General features: G+C 41.1%; 1 protein-coding gene across 1 annotated transcript in view; it reads left to right on the top strand.

Moving 5' to 3' along the window:
• ITPR2 (inositol 1,4,5-trisphosphate receptor type 2) overlaps nucleotides 1-19084 on the top strand; it is a 242864-nt gene that overhangs the window by 145609 nt on the left and 78171 nt on the right. The window lies entirely within an intron of this gene.

The following is a 19084-nucleotide window of genomic DNA, read 5'->3' on the forward strand; positions in this document are numbered from 1 at the left end:
GAGCAGAGGGATTGTCCAGACAGGTAAACAGATTCAGAGGTCTTGACAGATGGAGATTAACAACAGGCCTTCTCTCAGAATAAAGGGCCATTCTTTTCCTGAGGGGTGGAGAGAGAATATTAGGACTCTGGTTATCATCTAACAGACATTACAGGAGATAAAGGAGCTCCAAAGGTGTGGAAAGCTCTGACTACAGCTTGAGCAGGTCGGGTTGCTTATGGTTGCTTATGAACAAAAGCATGCCAGGAGTCTGCTGGACTCTGCCAGCGCTGAAAGTGTTTGGTTGAATGGAATCGCCTTATTCTGGTACCACTTATGGGAAGAAAACAGCAAAACTCTTCCCATTCTGCAGCCTACATTTTATGGGGCTTCATTCCTTAAATACCAGTGTGCCCTCAGAGCTGTGGGTTGCTAGATACTGCAGGAGCACAGCACATAAATAATGACATTTGCTTTATTTTGGAGTTGTTAGGAAATCAGTGTCCCCGTAAAGTATAAATACAGCAGAAGAGGGTTTGTGTGTTTGCGCTTCAAGACAAAAGTTCTTTATCCGTAGTATTCTTGATCCTTAAAATATACAGTTGCAGAGAAAACTTTATATTAAAAAAAAAACTGTTTATTTTTTTCCCTCCTTGGTGCAGAGTTTTAGAATCTGGTTCTGATTGCTCGGGCTTTGCTGCTATCACCTGATTTTTACATGGTGCTGAAACTCAGAGATGTATGCAGTGAAACTTTAAAACTGTGTTGAGTTTTGGAAATGTTCACCTGTTTAAAAAAAAAAAAAAAAAAAGAAAGCCAGCCTACAGAGAGTTTTAAAAATAGCCCAAGTCCTCCTGGAATTCAATTACAGATGCCTACCAGCTGCTTCCCCTGCCCAGGACCTGCATTTCTAGTTTCTCTGTTCCTCTGGATGTTCCTTGCAGGGGAACAGCCCGTGTGACATGACTGATGAACAGAGAGATTGGAGAGAGAGGTGCTGGGGTATGGCCCCCTGCCATCCTTCCATCCCACCTGCTGCTCGGGCTGTCCTTTCATAGTCACGATTTGAGCTGTGCGATTGTTGTACAATGTGGATGCCGGCTGTGCGGCCACTGCTGGGACTGGCACTTTATTCTCATGCTATGTGCAATGACTTTTTCAAAAGCTTTTTATTTAGCCCCTGTAGCACTGTGACTTACAAAAAAAAAAAACATTATAAGAATCCTGTCTTCTTGGATCTGTATTCTGTCTGAGTTCACAGGCACGTATTATGTCCCCCATTTGCTAAAACACCGAAGTGCAGACCCTGAGCTAAACTGCAGGCTTCATTTCCCCTGGAAATATATGCAGATTGTAATAGATTTGCCCATAAGTGCCCATGCTGGATTCTCCCATAATATGGACCTTTCCCCTAAGGAATTGTTTCCAAAATTGTGGTGTAGGATCAAAATAAAAAAAATAAGAAAAAAAAAAGGCAGAACACCAAAACTCTGCTTACTTATTAAATTACATGGACTGTCTTTTGTTGAGTATCATCTTTTTTTTTGGTCTGGTTGCAGATGATTCAGCTGTCCAGTTGCAGGAGAACATTTTCCAGCAACGTAGTTTGGATGTAATCCTCTTTCTGGTATTGTCCTGTTTTTCCCCCATAGGCTTTCTGTGTGTGCCCATCTGTGTGTGGCAGTGACAGGAGCTTTCCACCCAGTCTGGCTGTCTGCAGGATCTCACTGGTTCTGTGCTGCCTTGCTCTCTTGGGTATGGTTTGACTCTTTGATTGGGAAGAATATGGTTTGAGGCTTTGTGGCAGAAATTCATTTACTAATTCATAGGGGAGGGAAGTGGGGGAGGAGAGGAGAGGGAAGGGAAATAATTCTTTGGTACAGAACAACAATCCTCCAAGGACATAGTTACAGTATTTCTTGTTAAAGTACAACGTGTTTGTTTTCAAATCCTGTAGAAAATGCAGTGATTCTGTGGCTTAGGCTGTTGCCTGCTTAGCACACAGCTATGCTGCAGATACAGCTGTTCTGAGCTGAGCAGTCCCTGCCTGATGTCTGGTCCCACTGATTTCATGAGACAATTCTTATTCACAGGACTTCACATAATATGACATGGCTGCCTGAGAGCTGGAGACATGAATGCCTTGTTTGATTTGAGATTTCTCAGTGATTTTTAATTTTGGTGCAGAGATCCCAGCAGAGCTGATTTTAATTAAGAACCTGATCCATAGCTCTTAGATTTAATGATGGGATGTACCTGCTTACAGTGTGCAGTGCTGCCCTGCCTTGGGGATCTCTAGGCTAGCCCCAAATTAACCCATTTAATAAATTAGATTCACAAGCAGAATTTTGCAGCTTCCCTTTCTGGTGCTGTCTTGTTTTGTTTTCTGAGGTTCCTCTCCATAGTGATGCATGGATGCACCCACAGCCTCTTGTGAGCTGAGGTCAGATTTGCTGTTAAAATCAAGCAGTTCTTTGCTGTTTGATATGTAGATTTATTTTTTTCATCCTAAGATTTTAAGTTAGGCTAAAGGTCAATGCTTCCAACTTTTTTTTTTAAAGGAGGCTGATACCTGTGTGATATAAGTGATGGAGCTGATGTCTGAGAAGCAGAAGTGCACACAGCAAGTCACTGGAGCTGACAGATTTCAAAGGGGTGTAGCTGATTGTGTAAGCCACTAGCTTGGATGGTTTGATGTAATGCTGTTTCCAGACACTGTGGGGATTACATGTGCCAGTGCTGGGTGTTGCCAGACAGTAACCACAGCAATTCACCCTCAGTATAATTACCACCTACAGCAAGGCTAGCAGCTCTTAAATGAGGAGGAGTGGGATTCTTTATCTAGGAAAACACCATGTCTTTCTGTAAATCCACTTAATTTCTTCATTAGAAGGGAAAGGAATAGTGACAAACCTCAGCCAACACTGTGCATAATGAAGTATTTATTTAAATACTCCCTTTGATATTAAACTGTAGCACAGGCAGAATCCAGAAAAATCAGGTGGCTTTCCTTGCAGCTCATACAGCATTAGCTGTGGTTTTGGAAATGCAGCACAGCACTGTTCCATGGGAGGCTTTAATGTGCTTTTTGAGCACTTAGTTTCCCTCTCTCTGGATACTAAAATTAATAATATTGTAAGTATAGCTCTAGCCACTTACAGACCTCTTTCGGATGGTTGATTGCTTAAAATACACAGCAACATTGTTAGAGGGGAAAATGCCAAGTAAAAAATTCGTATTTAATTCTTTACTTCCTTTTCTTACCTACTTTACTAATTCATCTCATTAGCAGATTGGGAAACAAGTTGTCTTGCAACTGCAGAGGTTGTTTTTGTGTGGATTTGGGGGGATTGTATTCTTCATGGAGTGCAGACATGCAAAAAATTGCTTGGTATTTGGTTGTTTTGCTGTGCTGGTAGGAGTAACAGATCAGGAGAATGTAAGGTGGCTTCCTTGGCACCTGATCCAAATCCCATTAAAGCCAGTAAAAAGATTTCTAATGTTATTAGAGCCATGATGGGATCACTCCAGCTGCACTTTCCTTGTTCCCTTGCTGCTAGCATTGCCTGCTCAGAGTTCCCAGTGGGATCAGTCATAACAAGCAGGAACCTTTGCACCCTAGCTCTATGGGAAGCTAGTGTTTACTGCTTTAAAGGTGTCCCAGTCATTGCACCTGCCCCTGACCATTACAAAACCGGTGTAGCTGTAGTAGAAATGATGATGGGGAGAGCTGCAGGGGGACCTGAGCACCCACAGTGCTCTCAAATGAGCCAAGTGGGCCCTTGGTGCTCTTATTTAAAATCTGCCTACCTGGTTTGCAGATAGAATCAATTACTTTGCCATTTATGTGATCTGCATTATTCCTTCTTGTAACTATGGGCACAAAGCCTGATACTGAAAACGTAGTCTCTTGTGGCACAGGTCTAGGGTTCCAGTCATTTGGATGAGCCCCTTTTGATTTGTGCCATGAAGACTAAAAAATGGTTCTGTGCTGGCAAAAACTCAGGGTGCCTCCAGTACAAAATTAATTACAGTGTAGGGGAATGCACCCACTGCCAAAAATATTTGACAGAGCATGAAAGAAGTCCAGTTTGCTCTGTTAGGTATGGCTGCAAAATGCTGGAGGGGTACCTGCTGTTTGCTTATGAAACATTGCAGGTATGCACAGCTGGGTCTCAGGAGCTGAATGCCCCTCTGCATCCCACATCAGCTCCAACTTCTTGATTACTCCTCAGCCTGTAACTTGCAGCTCTCCCAGCAATAGTGTTCTGCTGTCCTGCCTCATGGAAGGGTTTGACCATCACAGCTTTGCAATAAATACATCTATAATCTTGTTGTTGAAGCATCTTAATTAATGTTGTGAGAGCTGGCTCTCGAGCACTGCTTTTGAGCCCTGTGAGCTCCTGGCTGTGGAATACTTGAAATGATCATAAATCTCCTTGAGATGGATTTTTCATCCCCTGAAACATAACCCCAGCCCCACTTGCACCTGAACTTCTTTTGTGTGTAATTTAATACCAGCAGCAGAGGAAAGCATCTCAAGTGATTTCCTGTGAACCTTTGCTCGAGGTGAAGGAGGAGACAGATGCATTCACTGCCTGAAAAATGGTTGCTGTTGGATCAATAGATCAGATAGTTTGGTGTGAGGGAGTGAATCTCTTTTGCCACTGTTAGAATGGTATGAAGCAGATTTTCTTTTCTCATTGAGACTGTCTGTGTGACAGGTGCAGTGGTAGTTAGGCCAGGAGATGGGCTTACATTTGTAAAGCTAAAAAATTTCTGGCCTCTCTTGAGGCCGAGGGCATTCAGTAGGCACACAGCTCACTGCCCAGCAGGCACAGTCAGCATCTCCCCACAAACACCCCATGCTCTTGGGGTGGGAATAATACATCTCATGTGAAAGCTCTGTCCTTCAATGCAATCACTGTGGGTGATACCATAAACCCTGTGGTAGTATTTACAGAGTAACTTGTGCTGTTAAAGGGAAAATTTAAAATAATTGTGGGGTTTTTGACTCTGACTGCATTTCCCTCTGCCTGTGCTGTGTCGGCTAAAGTTTGGAGTCCTAATTTAGGTAAAACTTTAGGCAGGAAGAGAATATTCTGAGGCACCCTGCCTACTTGCAGATAGTGCACACTCCCGTTATCATCAGTGCTATGCAAAGACCGTAGCATCTTTCTGGAGCAGACTGTAAATTAAGGCCTGAAAGAACTGGCCATGTCCCCTCAATCCTACTTTTGTCTTTTACCTTAGGATAAAAGATTTATATTTGCATGTCACAAAGCAGATCATAACGGTTATCTCAGAGCTCATTGTTATTTTGCAGTGTTTTTAGGAGGCTGGCAGCCTAATGCTGCAAAGTTGTTTGTAATGTTAAGCTTCTACACCTAAAGCAGTGAGGTATCCATGGTAACTGTCTTGCCTGTACACAGGTCAGAGCGCGCACATTCCCAGAAACTGACTCAATTTAGTCTGCCTTAAACATCAGGTAATTAAAAGAAGGCACTGGCTCTGATTTTTTCTTTTCTTTTTTGGTAATAGAATTTGGTTTTAATTAGCCGTACGAGCATTCTGCTACTGAAAACAAAACAAAACACCTTTGCCACTGTAAATATGTCTGTTGCTCAGACCTATTCAAATTAAACCTGAGTCTTGTGCTAAAAATGTTAAGGGCTTTGCAGCAAGCAAATTCCAAATTAAAGTTTCTACTTAACACTGCAGAAACCTCCTGCTGTGAGGTTTGCAATAGCATTTTTTTCATCTAGGTCCTCTGTCAGTACTTGGTAGACTCAGTTTCCTTTGACTTCTCTCATAGTTGAGTCCAAGATTAGACTCCAAAAATTATCCTACTACCTTCCCGATTTCCTTGTTGATTTGCAGAATACATGTTCATTAAGATGAGTTTCTGTTCTTGTCTGTAATGATTTTTTGCAGTTGTCTGAGGTACTTATCTGCATATACCAAAGCCTGAGGAAAATTCTCTGCAGAACCAGCTGCCATGCTTGGAACTTTTTCATCTGCCAGTTTGCTCCCATCTTAAAGTTTTCCTGTCTCATTTTTTTGGACATCATTTTGCTTCATCTTGGTTTGTTCTGTCAGTTCCAATGCTTTTGCTAAAGTGAATCATCAGGTGTGTTTCTGCTGGGAGTTTGGCTTGGTGACTCAAGTCTGGAGGAGAAGGAAAAGGCTCAACTTATAACCAGATGCTTTCTTCCTAAATGCTCATTTGCCCTTTCCCAGCATCCTCCAGAGCTGCTTTGTTAAATAAGAGGCAGGATTGCCAGAGTAACTGAGGGGCAAAAGCTACAAATCAAATTTCACATGGATCATAATGTGTCCTTGAAACAGCCAGGGGATAGGGAGGAAAAAGGCACATTCAGAGGGGACAAGGAGGAAGAAAAAAGATGGAGGACAGCAAAGAAGGAGAGACAAAATCCAGATCCTCTCCTGGTCTCTTGCATCATCTCTTCTGCGCTATATAAATCTGTCAAGCTTTTGGCTGAGTCTCAGCAGCTCATGGTGCCACAGTTAGAATACTAATGCTTGCTTCTACTTCTGAGGAGTTTTAGGCCAGAGAGGGACATTAGGTGTGGAGGTGGAGGCACTGAGTGACACTCAGTCCTTTGCAGTAAAAAAAGCCGTTTCATCATCAAGTGGACCCACAGGGAGACAGAAAGGCACTAATATGTATAGGAAACCAATTTATGTAACAAAGCCTTTGCAAAGTGGTAATTAATTAAAGGAACTAAATAATGGTGACGTTCTGGTCAGTGTTATTTAGGGCTAAATGAGGGATCTGGTGTTCATAGGCTGTCATCAGAGCTGAGAATGCTGATGCTGTGGCTTTCTCTGCCATGCAGAGACATTCTTTGGTGCCTCAGAGGGTAAGGTACTTTGGACTTTGTTAGTACAAACCAGAAGAGTTTTCTGTGGGAGTGAGAAGGAGAATTTGGAGTCACCTAGCTGGGCAAGTGAGTGTGTGTCCCCAGGTCCACACCAGCAGAATGTCTCACTGGGGAAGGGAGCCTGGAGCTTCTCTCTAAGAAGCTGCCTTTTGTTCAAAAGCTGAAGTGTTTCTACCATTGTTTTTAGTATAAACCAGTAGTATTTTGCTAAGGATATTTATCAGATAGACAAAATGCAGATCTTTTTCACGTTAGGATTTTGGTAACGTGTTTTCTTGCTATGGGAGTTCTGTGTTTTGCATGTTGGAGTCAGGGTTCCAGCTGATGTTTTGGATCACTGTAGTGCTCTCCATGTCTCCTTGTCAGAGATTTCATAAAAATCGTTTTCCTCTTGAATTTACTTTGGGTTGCACTGGTTTTTGGATCCAATACAAGCAGACTTGGTGCACTTCATGTTCTCATTTAAACACATGTGGATTGCTAAAGAGGGTCAGACCAGAGGATTAAGAGTGTTTCTTGCTGTGTGGCCATCACCAGATGCTTCAGAAGGTCTAAGAACCCCCACTGCAGGCAGACTTCAAGTTTTCTATTCTTCCTGAAATCCTGGAATAATCCTTAACAGTAAGATCATAAATCTGTGGGCCCTAAAGCAAAAGATTTTGTCTTCTTTCCCATAGTTGTTTTTTTAACATTTGCTATTGTAACTGGTTTTACTTGTTGTCTATAGAAATGCCCAAATCCTTTTCTGAGTCTTGCTGAATTCTTGGCCTTGGTGACTTCCCATGGCCATCTAATTATGTGTGGGCTTACAATTCCTCCTTTATCACTTTTTCATTGATCCTCTTTACATTTCATTGGGGGCTGCTTTTTGAGTGGGAGAAGAGACAGGAATTCCCAACCTCCCATCCCCACCCCATTAAAGCTTTGCTGTGCTTTTGCCATGTCTTTTCCGAGGTGAGCAATCTCAATCTGTAATACCAGAGTTTTTCCATACCTTTGTGTGCTCCCAGCACTTCTCTGAGCCTTCCAGGAAATGGCAACCTGTTGAAAACAGAGCTCTTAGATGAAACTGTGTCACTGATCCAACTTGGAGCAGTAATTTTGTCTGTATAATTTCTCACCCTACTCCATGTTTTCACAAAATTTTTTGCTGCATTCAGAGCAGAGGATTTTACCAATAATCAGAATAGCCTAAGCAGTCAGTTCTGCAGCCTCTAAAACTGTTGGTGGGTTTTGTTTTGTGTTCATTAAAAGCACTGACTTGGTGCCATGCCTGTGCAGTTTAATTCCCACTTACTGGAACTGTAAAATTCTTCTTGGTTTTCATAATGCTGTTCAGCCCTGATGTTGGGATGTTGTGTGGCATTTATCAAAGAGATGTCAGGAGTGGGAATATCAGCACCCTTGAAACACAGGAGAAAAAAATTGCTGTTCCAGGACTTCCAGAGCAGGTTTCCTGCTGGTTCCCAGTCAATCTGTGCTGTACTTAACACCTCTAAAAGAGCCTATGACATTGTATTTCCATTGCTACATGCTGTGCATGTAGGAACATTCCAGTGATAATATATTTCTCCTTGGAAGCAATAGGCATTTGGGTATTATAATGGCAACAGCTTCATAATAAATATATGCCAAAATCTGGTATGATGAAACAGCTAATGCACATGTGCTGCAGTCTTATCTGGGACATAAATAACTCCACAATTTTAGCAAATATTAAATATAAAGGGGCAATTTAATATTATGGGTGAACAGCTTGCATATTAAATTTTATATAAACATGAATCTGTCTTTTAGTAGTGGGAATTTGAAAAGCTGAGACAGGCTCATGAAAATGTGGCTTCATCTCCCCCTTGTCTGTACCTTTGAACAGCTGATTTTATTTCAAGCAAATTTTGGTCATTTTTCCCATCAGTTATAGAGTAGCTTCGATGTTATTTTCTTTTTTTATCTGTTCAACATAGAAGATAACTTTTTCCTGATCTTGGGAAATCTGGCATTTAGAAATTGTTGTTGCTCCTGAAATAAGATGACACCTAAAAAACTATTGGGCTCTGGTGTGACAGCCAAAATATCTCTGACAGTTATTAAAAACAAAATGCTACTCTCTTAATACAACGTCTCGGTTTCATGCAGCAACTTTGGCTAATAGAAGTAGTTTATGAACCTTCTGCTGCAGTGCTGCACAAAGTCAGAATTATTTCCATGGCAGTCTTCAAAGGATGTTATTGGATTTATTTGTTTGAACTGATGAAATTTTAGACTCCAAGAGTGAAAAGCTAGTATTGCCCTCTAATTTAAAAGGGAGGGTTGTGAACTGCTTTGGAAGAAGGGAGGTTTTTCCTAGCAAAAGTTGCTTTCAAAAATCAGAATGTCTAACTGTTGTTTGGAAGAGAAGCTCTGTCATGAAAAGTTCAGATATGCCAGGAAAGACCACCTCCATCACCAAGTCACTGTAGGTTTGTGAATCAGTGGGTAAAGTCCAGGATAATCCCTGAATGAGCCTGGAGGTGCTTAGCCTGCTCACTTAAAAACGACATTAATGGGAGGTGAGGTACCCTGGCCTGGCCCAGGGTCTGAGCCAGGACCTGGTTCCTCATTGCTGGGGAATAAACCTCCCAAAGGCCTTTTTCCAGCCTCCTGAGGAGCTCAGCACCTGGGATGTGGTAGAGCCCAGCTGTTCTCTGTGGCAGCACAGCCTTTGCCAGGGCAGCAACAAGAGCTCAGGTGGTGAATGATATTGTTTTAGTCACAGAATGATCCAGTTCTTACACTTGATCAAGGGATCCTTTCCTTCTGGCATGGCTTTACCTCCTAATCCTGCATTACCATTATTTCTTAGCTACTTGGGAGTGAATTTGCTGTTTGAGGAAGAGATGGTGTGGCTCCTTGTGGTGACAGCAAAGTGTCAGCAGCAAGGATCTGACAAAAATCAACAAATCTACCAGAGGAGTTGCTTAATATTTATTTGATATTTGCCATCTCTGGCAATCAAAGTCCATCCACATATTTTAGAGGGGGTTTTTTTTGGTTTGGTTTTTTTTTTTTTGTTTTGTTTTGGGTTTTTTTGTGTTTTTTGTTTTGTTTTGTTTTTTTTTTATGGTCCTCTGGCCACACAGGTTTCACATTTCCAAGTACTATTCCTAGGACCAGGAGCATTAGAAATTAATATAGTGCTGGGATGCTTTGTTTTGTTCTGGACTTCTTATTTAATGTAGACTGGAATTCTCATACAAGCAAAAATTTTAGGTGCTGGACTTCAGGTGCCAGTTATTATCCTGATATCATCCTGAAAAGGATTATACAGTTGGGAGAGTTGACATGAATAGAAAATGCCCGATCAAATGTACTGTAAATTTATTCAAGCTGCTACTACTACAACTTTTTTTTCTTTTTTTTAACTGGGGAACATGAATTATAAATATTTTCAAATTATCCCTGTCAAAATGGATAGCTAATAAAGTGCTAGACTTGTAATGTTTTCTAACTTTGCTCTACTTTCCTGTTTGTCTGAAATGCCACATGATTTCATAGATGTAGTGAAAGCAGTGCAGGAGCTGGCTTTGTTCCAGGTGGGAATTGTTCTCCTCTGCTTATAAAAGGAAGGGGGTGCTTCTTTTTCCCTGCCATGCTGTGCAGTGCAGAGTGAAGGGACAATCTGCCCATCACTGCAGTCACCACTTAGGACATCTCCTGCTGTATCCTTACCACGCCCACATTATTTTTTGGAGCTGATTTGTGCTGGTTTTCCAGCAAGGAGGATGCTAAGACAATGTTTCCATTGTCTTAACATCCACCTGCCCTGAACCACTGCAAGGTTGGTTCCCTTCTGCTGTTCCTGTTTTGCTGCATGCATGGAAGCTGTTGGAATATGTTTTGACCAGTTGTTTTCCTTTGCACTAGCCACAAGTATATTTGGAGGCTGACACAAACACATATACACACCTGTTTTTTTTCCCCTTAATGCCTGAAATCCAAGAAATCAGCAACAGTTTGGGATCTGTTTCCATCTAAGAATGCAAGAGGCGTTTCCCAGAAGTGTCAGGTATGTTGATCATTTTGTCAGGCTGGCTCTCAGGACACTCTGGATACAGGGGTGCTGATCAGTGTCCAGAGCACCTCTTTAAATCATGGAAAGAGAGAATCTGGCAGTTCAGTGTGTTGAATATAGTGGTGTTCTGAGGTGAATGGCACTGAAGGAAAAAATGGTCAGTTTTGACTCAGCCTTGGAATTGTTTTGAGACAATTCATGAGCCCCTTGATTATTTTGCAAGAATGCTGAAAATTAGTTTATTTTACAATCACTTTTTTTTTTTTTAAATGTAGATATATAGAGCACTTCTAACTGAATAATTCCTATTACTGTGAACATTTCTGTTGATTGAAGAAAGTGACACAGGACATGGTTTAACGTCATGTACACGGTAAAACTAGAAACTGTTAAAAACCAATGAGAAGTACTCATTTAGTACTATATTAGTATAACCCAAAAATCATGTCAAATCCAAAGAAAAGCCTATAACCTGGGTGGCAAAATAATTCTGATAACCTCCTTTAGGAAGTGCATAGGTTCCTTCAAAGGTCAGCAGTGGCATAAGTACAAATTCTGAATTTCTGAAGTGTCATCAGCAGTCTTTAGGGTGACCTCATTGTGGCCTTGCAGTGCCTGAAGGGAGCCCACAGGAGAGATGGAGAGAGACTCTTGACAAGGGCCTGGAGTGACAGGACAAGGGAGAATGGCTTCACACTGCCAGAGAGGAGGTTTAGATGGGATATGAGGAAGAAATTGTTTCCCGTGAGGGTGGTGAGGCCCTGGCATAGGTGCCAGAGAAGCTGTGACTGCCCCTGGATCCCTGGCAGTGTCCAAGGCCAGGCTGGATGGGGCTCTCAGCAACCTGGGATAGTGGAAGGTGTCCCTGCCCATGGCAGGGGGTGGGACTGGATGACCTTTAAGGTCCCTTTCAACCCAAACCAGGCTATCATTTTATGATTTTGTGATCTTTAGTAGTAGAAAAGGAAGAAGTCAAGAGGTCAGTGGAACTGGTGGCAGGTAAAAATGAGCAGAAAACTGAAATACAGAAGTGCCTCCTGAGCTAGCTTGGAAGCTCTGAGCCAACAGGTGAAGATTCTGCTGTATCTGATCCAAATCATGGCAGGCGCTGCATCTGCAAAGCATCCCTTAGCTAGTAAATCAGGTGTCTGTAATGCTCTGGCTTTGAAGTTCAACATAATAGCAATATGGCAAAAGAGAATAATGTCATGAAATTGGTGTTTGGCCACTTCTATTATTTTCCATTGCTGCCTGTTACGAGTTGCTCATAAAATGTCAGAGCACGGTAGTGTTCATAAGTTTGCATCTGGAAATTAAGTGTCTGTTTTGGTAAATATTCACATTAGGGCACTTAGGGGTAATTTTTTTTTCTTGCAGACTACAGTTCCACACAGAAATCCTGTTAGAAAATAATGGGATTTGTGTGCATAACTCCCTGTGCATCACTTTGAAAGTTTACCCCCTGCAGCAAAAGAGTTAGATAATTTTAGACTTTGAAAATTGTGCTTCTCAGATCTGGTCTTTTCCAACAGTCTGTTATTGATGGTGCACTCATAAATACTTCTGAATAATTGTGATCAAATCTTACATTGTTTTCCTTCTGTGGTGGAGAATTTGAGTTATTGTGTATCTCAGTGCTTTGTCTTGTACTGGAGGAAGTCTGAAAGGAAAAATTAGAGAGGTGCTAACATGACCTCGTTTGTAAGTGCACAGTTTATATGCACAAGTGACAGATATAAACAATAATATTTGCCCACAGCAAAGACTTGTTCTCTCCATACATAAATGCATATATACGTATCTAGAGATGTGATATTTGAACAAATAAACCCCATTCAGCAGCTACTAATACCTTATGGCCTAATAGAAAAATTATATAATTACAAAATCAAACTGTGTTTTTCAAAGTGTTTTCTTCTCAGTCTAAGTGTAAATGTTCCAACGCTGTGGTTTTCACCAACCCAAACAATTTTTCTCTCCTGCTGTATTCCTAGTGGAGCCACTTTTTAGAGTTACTGCCAAAAAAATCTTTCTCTTAATATGATGCTTTCCTGAGTTTCTTCAGGGTGCAAAATTAGACAGTTATCAGGCAAAATCTGTGGGGTTTTTTGTGATGTATCCAGTATTCTTTTCCCTATCCATATTGAAAATGAATTGGCAATAGCAGTTATTTTGCAATAGTTTGGCACTTAAGCTTCCAGCTTTCTATGGAACCTGGAACTGCAAAGGAAAGAAGAATTAAAAGACTGCTTAAAAAATGAACTCCTTTTAGAGCAACTATAGTTTGGTTTTCAAGAAGGTCCTGCTCGTTTTTTGGGGTTTTTTTTTGTTTGTTTGAGCCTGTTAATGCATCTCTGCATTAGTTGCAGTCTCAAGTTTATCAGTTAGTCTTTGTGATGCAGGAAATTTGTATTGAGAGAAGTGGGATTCCTCCCAGTTTTGTGTAGGATTGAACAATGGCACATTTTAAATGTGGGGTGTCTCTGCCTAATGAGAGACAGCTGAGAGGTGTGGGTGGCCAGCTCTGCTCTCCTAAGAGAACTGTGTCATGAAGTCTGGTGCATATTTTGGGTTGTTTTTTTCTTTTTAGACTTGGATAAAATGCTTTTGCCTGGCAAAGTGCGTGTCTGCTCCTTCTCTTTGCTGGCAAATCTCCCGTTGATTTTAGTGGAAGCAGAACTGGACACCAGCTGGATCCAACTTCATATTTGAAAGTGCTTTTTTCCCTGGTGTGAATAAATGCCCCAGTGTGCAAATAACTGTGCTGTTGGGTGTCATATTTTATTGGTGAAAATATATCACTTTCAACTATCAGTTGGCTATGAAAACATCTTGTTGCAAAAAGATCAAAACCAAGAAAAAGCTCACTCTGTGTAAAAACAAACAAACAACTCCCCAAAACAAACAACTTCCCCCAATTTGTGAGCCCCCTGGAAGTTGCTGGCATCATGAAAACAGAAATTTTCCACTTTGTGGACATAATAGGAGTCAAGACTTTGGGGCTCTCTTCCAAGCCTGTGCTTGTGCAACACCATGCGTGTGGTAGCCGTGGCCTCAGCTGATCCCTTTTGGAGACGGGGAGATTTCTGTGTCATCTTGCATTTCAAGAGCAGGTTGTATCATAATTTAAAGAGTTTTAAAACCAACTGTGGTATCTCCTGAGAAACCACTTGCACAAAACTCCTTCTCCCACCATGTTTTGTCTCCAAGAGAAATAAGGGAACAAAATGGGTGAAAAGCAACGACAACAACAACAAAAGCAACAACCAAAAAAATCATCCTGAAGCAGGCACTCAGACTAAGTAGACTAGAAATTTCATTTATAAATAATGACAAAAAACATGTAGAAGTAGGTGTCTTTTAAACAGCCTTCATAGAAAGCCTCATCTATATTTACTACAGGAAAAGGTAGCATGATGTCTTCATAGATTATGTGAATGACATATTTTTTTCACCCAGCTTGTTCTCCTAATGTAGACCACAAGATCTTCAAATAGTTTCTGTCTGAGAAGCCACCTAGTTGTGGTTTAGTAACTGCCAGCAGTACAGACTATCACACCTCTTCTTAAACTGTTCCAATAGCTAAATGCCACTACTGTTATATAAAATAAAAATAAAATTCATGACCCACAAACTGAATAACCCAGCTGCCTCTACCTCTTTTCTAGCTGAATTTCTCCATTTTCAGCTTCTCACCAGTATGTCTTGCACCTTTTATCTTTAGACTGAAGTCATCCATTATATCAGATTTCTTATATAGATAGTCAGAAACAGAATTCATGCTTAGACTGATAAACTCAGGAGATTGAATGCCTTGAATTTCTGATTAAAATACTTGTTTTATTCTCTAATCACCCTCATGGAGCTTCTGCAAACCTGATCCAATTTGTCAGCATTCTTGAACTGTGGACACCAACTTGTGATGTGGTATTGCTACGGTAATATGCTCCTGCATGTGAATAAGTGAGAGAGTCTCACAAATCCCACATAACAGCTCTTGTTACCCTTTGCAGAATTGTGGGATTTGGGGAGTTGTCATTGCACTGATTTTTCTCCTAGGCTTTTCATTCTTCCCCTAAGTCATGACCTCCTAGAACAGAATCCTCCTTTTTTTTGTGTGTGTTCTGTCTTTTATTGTTAATAAGACATACAGAAGTTTGGACATAATGACATTCATATTGTTGACTTCTAGTCAGTTTAATAAATGATGCCTAAATTGTTAGCGGTGACTTGACCTTATCCCCTCTTTTTTTGTATGTGTCCTTTCCAAACACAATTAATAATTATTTTCTGTATGATTTAATTTCATTAAGAAAAGCCCCAAATGAGGCAGACATTACATACTTCATGAGTTTGCCCATTAGAAGCCCATATATTTGTTTATGATTTCTTGCTTTAAATTGCACATTGAATTCTGTCAGTCACTGAGTTGTTAAGCCATTTGATAACTATCCTTCTGGGCTTACTTAATCAAAAATTTTGCCTTACAGCATTGTGTCACACTGCACAATTTATCAAAAACTTTACCAGACTGATATTTTTATTTTTAGCAAAAGCAGAAGATAATCTTCAGAAGTTTCAGAAGGTCTGTTTTGGCAAACCTGTATTGAGGCAATTATTACAACATGATGCCAACATTAAAACTGCCATCAGTATATAGTAACTTCCTTTAATTTTGGGTTAATGGAATGCAAAATCAGCCATTCCTTTGCCTCTCCAAGAACTGACATCAAACTCATGGCAGGGGGCTGGATATCATTAAAAGTATAAGTATTCCCTGGTACTTTTGGAAAAGTATCATTGCATGTGAGACGTCTCAGAGTTCTCTGGGATTTTGTGTCTCTTCCAAACTTTCTGAAAATCTGTATTAGTAGACCACAGATCCCCAACAGCTCCTCTTTTATACTTGGCTGCAAGTTTTTAAAATATGAAGATTTAATAAGCCTAGTTTTCATACCTCTTCCTGGATTATTGCTGAAATATGCTTACAACATCATCCACTGTATGACTGGTTGGATGTAGCTGCCTTTTCTGTGTAATCACTGATAATCTGAGCATTTCCACTTCATTAATTTAATACAGATTAAGAACCAGAAGAGATCACCAGACCCTCTAGTTCAGCCTCCAGAATGTTATATGTATAATGCCAACTCCTTAAAAAGTGTGCAGAGTTATATAAGGCAGGATGGAAAAGTTTTGGTGGTGTAATAGGGAGACCTGGTGCTGATGCAGGTATCCATGATAAACCTTAGGTACCTCTCTCAGCCATTACTTCCTGGCACATCCTCATGTGGAACCAGCCTTTTGCAGGTTCAGAGAGGGCAAGTGAATAAACCATTGTATTAAGGCATTTAAATCAAGTTTAAAGACCAACGAGTATAATGAAATACGGACTGAGAAAATGGAATTTGTTTGTGTCTCCATGTTCCTACTAGAAAATGATTCCCTATTGGAAACTTTTGCCTGTCAATCCCCAGCTATTTAAAACTGCAACAACAATATCCAGTTGTTGCTTTCTTGTGTCCTCAGTCTTTATCCTAGCTTTTGTTAGGGACAATGCAGTGGTATTCATCAGCAACAATAAGACTGTTATGTTTCATTGTGTTTTTTCCAAAGCTATACAATGTTCTATCCATTATAGAAGGGTTGCAGTCAGCTGAGTGATGTTTACATGTCACTTCCATACCCTAATAAGAGGTATAAAAGAAAAGTATATTGTAGCCAGCAGGGGAGAGTTTCAGCTTGGAAGGCCAGGACTTCTGCCTTGTATAGAAACGTAATCTGGGAAGATAGCACTGCACTGCTTAGTGTGCTTTTATTTTTGGCCTCTGCTTTAGTGCCACAAGTCTCAGTATTAGCTGCAGCAAACTGCTTATTCATGCTGCTGCTGTGATCGTTTGCTTTTGGGCAGTATTAATTTTGTGGCTGTGCTAAGTTAGGAACCCATTCCCAAGGACATCAATGGTGTGTGTGGCTGTGTGGCTTGTCCTGGCAGCGGCCGGTCTCGTCTGTGTGATAGGGCTGTTCTTCACTGTTTGCTGGCATTCCCATAAAAGCATTCCCACACACCTATGCCAGCAGGATCAGCACTTTTTCTGGAAGCAGGGTCTTTCCAGCTTTTTCTAGGATGGTGCCTCACAGTCACATGCTGGAGGTGATGGGCGTTTCTGATACATTCCTTGGGTGTTTCTCTGTGCGTTTCTCAGCCCTGGTTCGTGTGGCTGGGCCCTTCTGCTCTTTGTAGAGGCAGCTCATTTCACAAGACTCATGGAAGTCATATGGCTGCCTGAGGTCATCAAAGAGGAGATGAGGATCCCGAGTTTGCAAATATGTGGGTTGAGCCTGGGGGTGCCTTTTGGACACATCTGTCAGGCAAAGCAGAGGTTCCACCGCATTTCTGCTTTTCAAACACTGCATCCTTGACTCTTGACACTTCGGCTTCTGGGAACTATAACTGTTGTCTGGATTCATGGGAGGTTGAGAGAGAGCAGGAATCCTAATAATTAAGACTTCTTGGAAGAAGAAATGAAGTCTGTTCCGTAGTTTGGATATGGGTGGAGCAGGATTCCTCTTTCTGTAGACAATTGGAGAAACATCTTCATATCCTCTGGTATCTTTAAAGTTAACAAGACAGGAGGAAGATCTGAGATGTGCTGGTAGTTACTTGCTTCAAGGTATTCAGACCCCAGTGCTAAATCACTCAGTTTATTAGTCAAAAGCTGTTTTATGGTTTTAAACATTCTTCTTGATAAAATAAGGGCTGTTTTGGTTGAACAATAAAGCTCGTGACCACAGGTAGTATTCTTAACTATATATAGATGGCTTTTGGTGCTTCTTCCCATGACTGCTCTGTGACTGTTTATATAATTTACCATTACTCATCCACAGACTGCAGAGGTTCCTGGTTGAGGAGGTTGACTCAAACTGAGTGGTTAGTCAAGTGCAATGGCAAATGCCAGCCTTTCTGTTGAAATGATCATGTCTCAAGACAGTGCCCTTTCTGGATTGGGTCCTAGTTGGGAGTAAGGATGGGTTTCTGCTCTGTGATCCCATTTGTGTGACAGTTTTATCATTCTGTGATATATATGCCTGCAAAAGCTTGAAAAGTTACTTTAGCCTTTTTCTCTGTCCATGTTTATCAGTGCTGGTGGGAACTCTTTTTCCCATCACTAATATGTTTTTCTTCAGGATATGAGGAAAATGAGGTTCATTTTGCTGTGAGACACTGGATTTTGGTCCCAGCTAAAGACAGGATGTTGAGCAGGAGGAGCTGGTGCTCTTGCCCATCTTAAAATTGCTTATGAGCTTGGTTACTGTACTTGTCCATTACTGTAGCACTTCAGGTTTAACTGCATCACAAGCAGGCTGGGAAGGAACCTGTCTCTGTGTGAAGTCCACAGAGACTTCTGGTTTTTTACCTTGCTCTGTAGTGCAGAGCACACTGGATAATTCTCACATGGAAAACCCACCCAGTAAACTCCCTGTAGGTGGTGCTTCTTATTTTTCTTGCAACTACTGTATTTATAGCTTTTGATATTTTACTGTAGGCCTTGTACTTTCTTTGGCTGTATGAGGGAATTCTGTACAGACTATTGTCAAATGAAAACATCAAAATGGGAGAACTAGGAAAGAATGGCTGGTTGGTATTGTCAGGCAGCACACAAAGTCCTGCATTTTGGCACTTTTTTCAGGTGGACAAAGCTATTGTCTTCAAAGCCCATGAAGCAGTGAAGCCCCTCTGTGGTGTGTGGTTGCCACTGGAAATATTGCCAAGTTAACAGGGAAGTGGGAGTGTGAGAGTGTCTGGGATTTGCTTCCCTACTGCCTGCTGTCTGTGGCAGCCACAGAGATGTTTTGATTGAAAACTTGACTGCTGCACTAATGTGCAGGCACTGGGAAGCTACTGGATGCTGAGAATGCTTCTAGTGCACATATTTTTTCAGAATTTTTTTCATTAAAACCAGCAGTTTAGTAAAAGTAGGAAAAAAAAAAGTTCAATTTTAATGCTAAATACCTGAGGTGACCATTTTCCCCCATCTGTGTTGAGCACTGGAGACCTTACTTAGTTCTCTTTATGAAATCTGAGGCTACACATACACCTACAATTGTTATGTCACCTTCTGCCTCTGTAAGGCTGTGTTGACTGCAG

Source organism: Serinus canaria, chromosome 1A (genome assembly GCF_022539315.1).
Source record: "Serinus canaria isolate serCan28SL12 chromosome 1A, serCan2020, whole genome shotgun sequence".
Lineage (NCBI taxonomy): Eukaryota > Metazoa > Chordata > Aves > Passeriformes > Fringillidae > Serinus > Serinus canaria.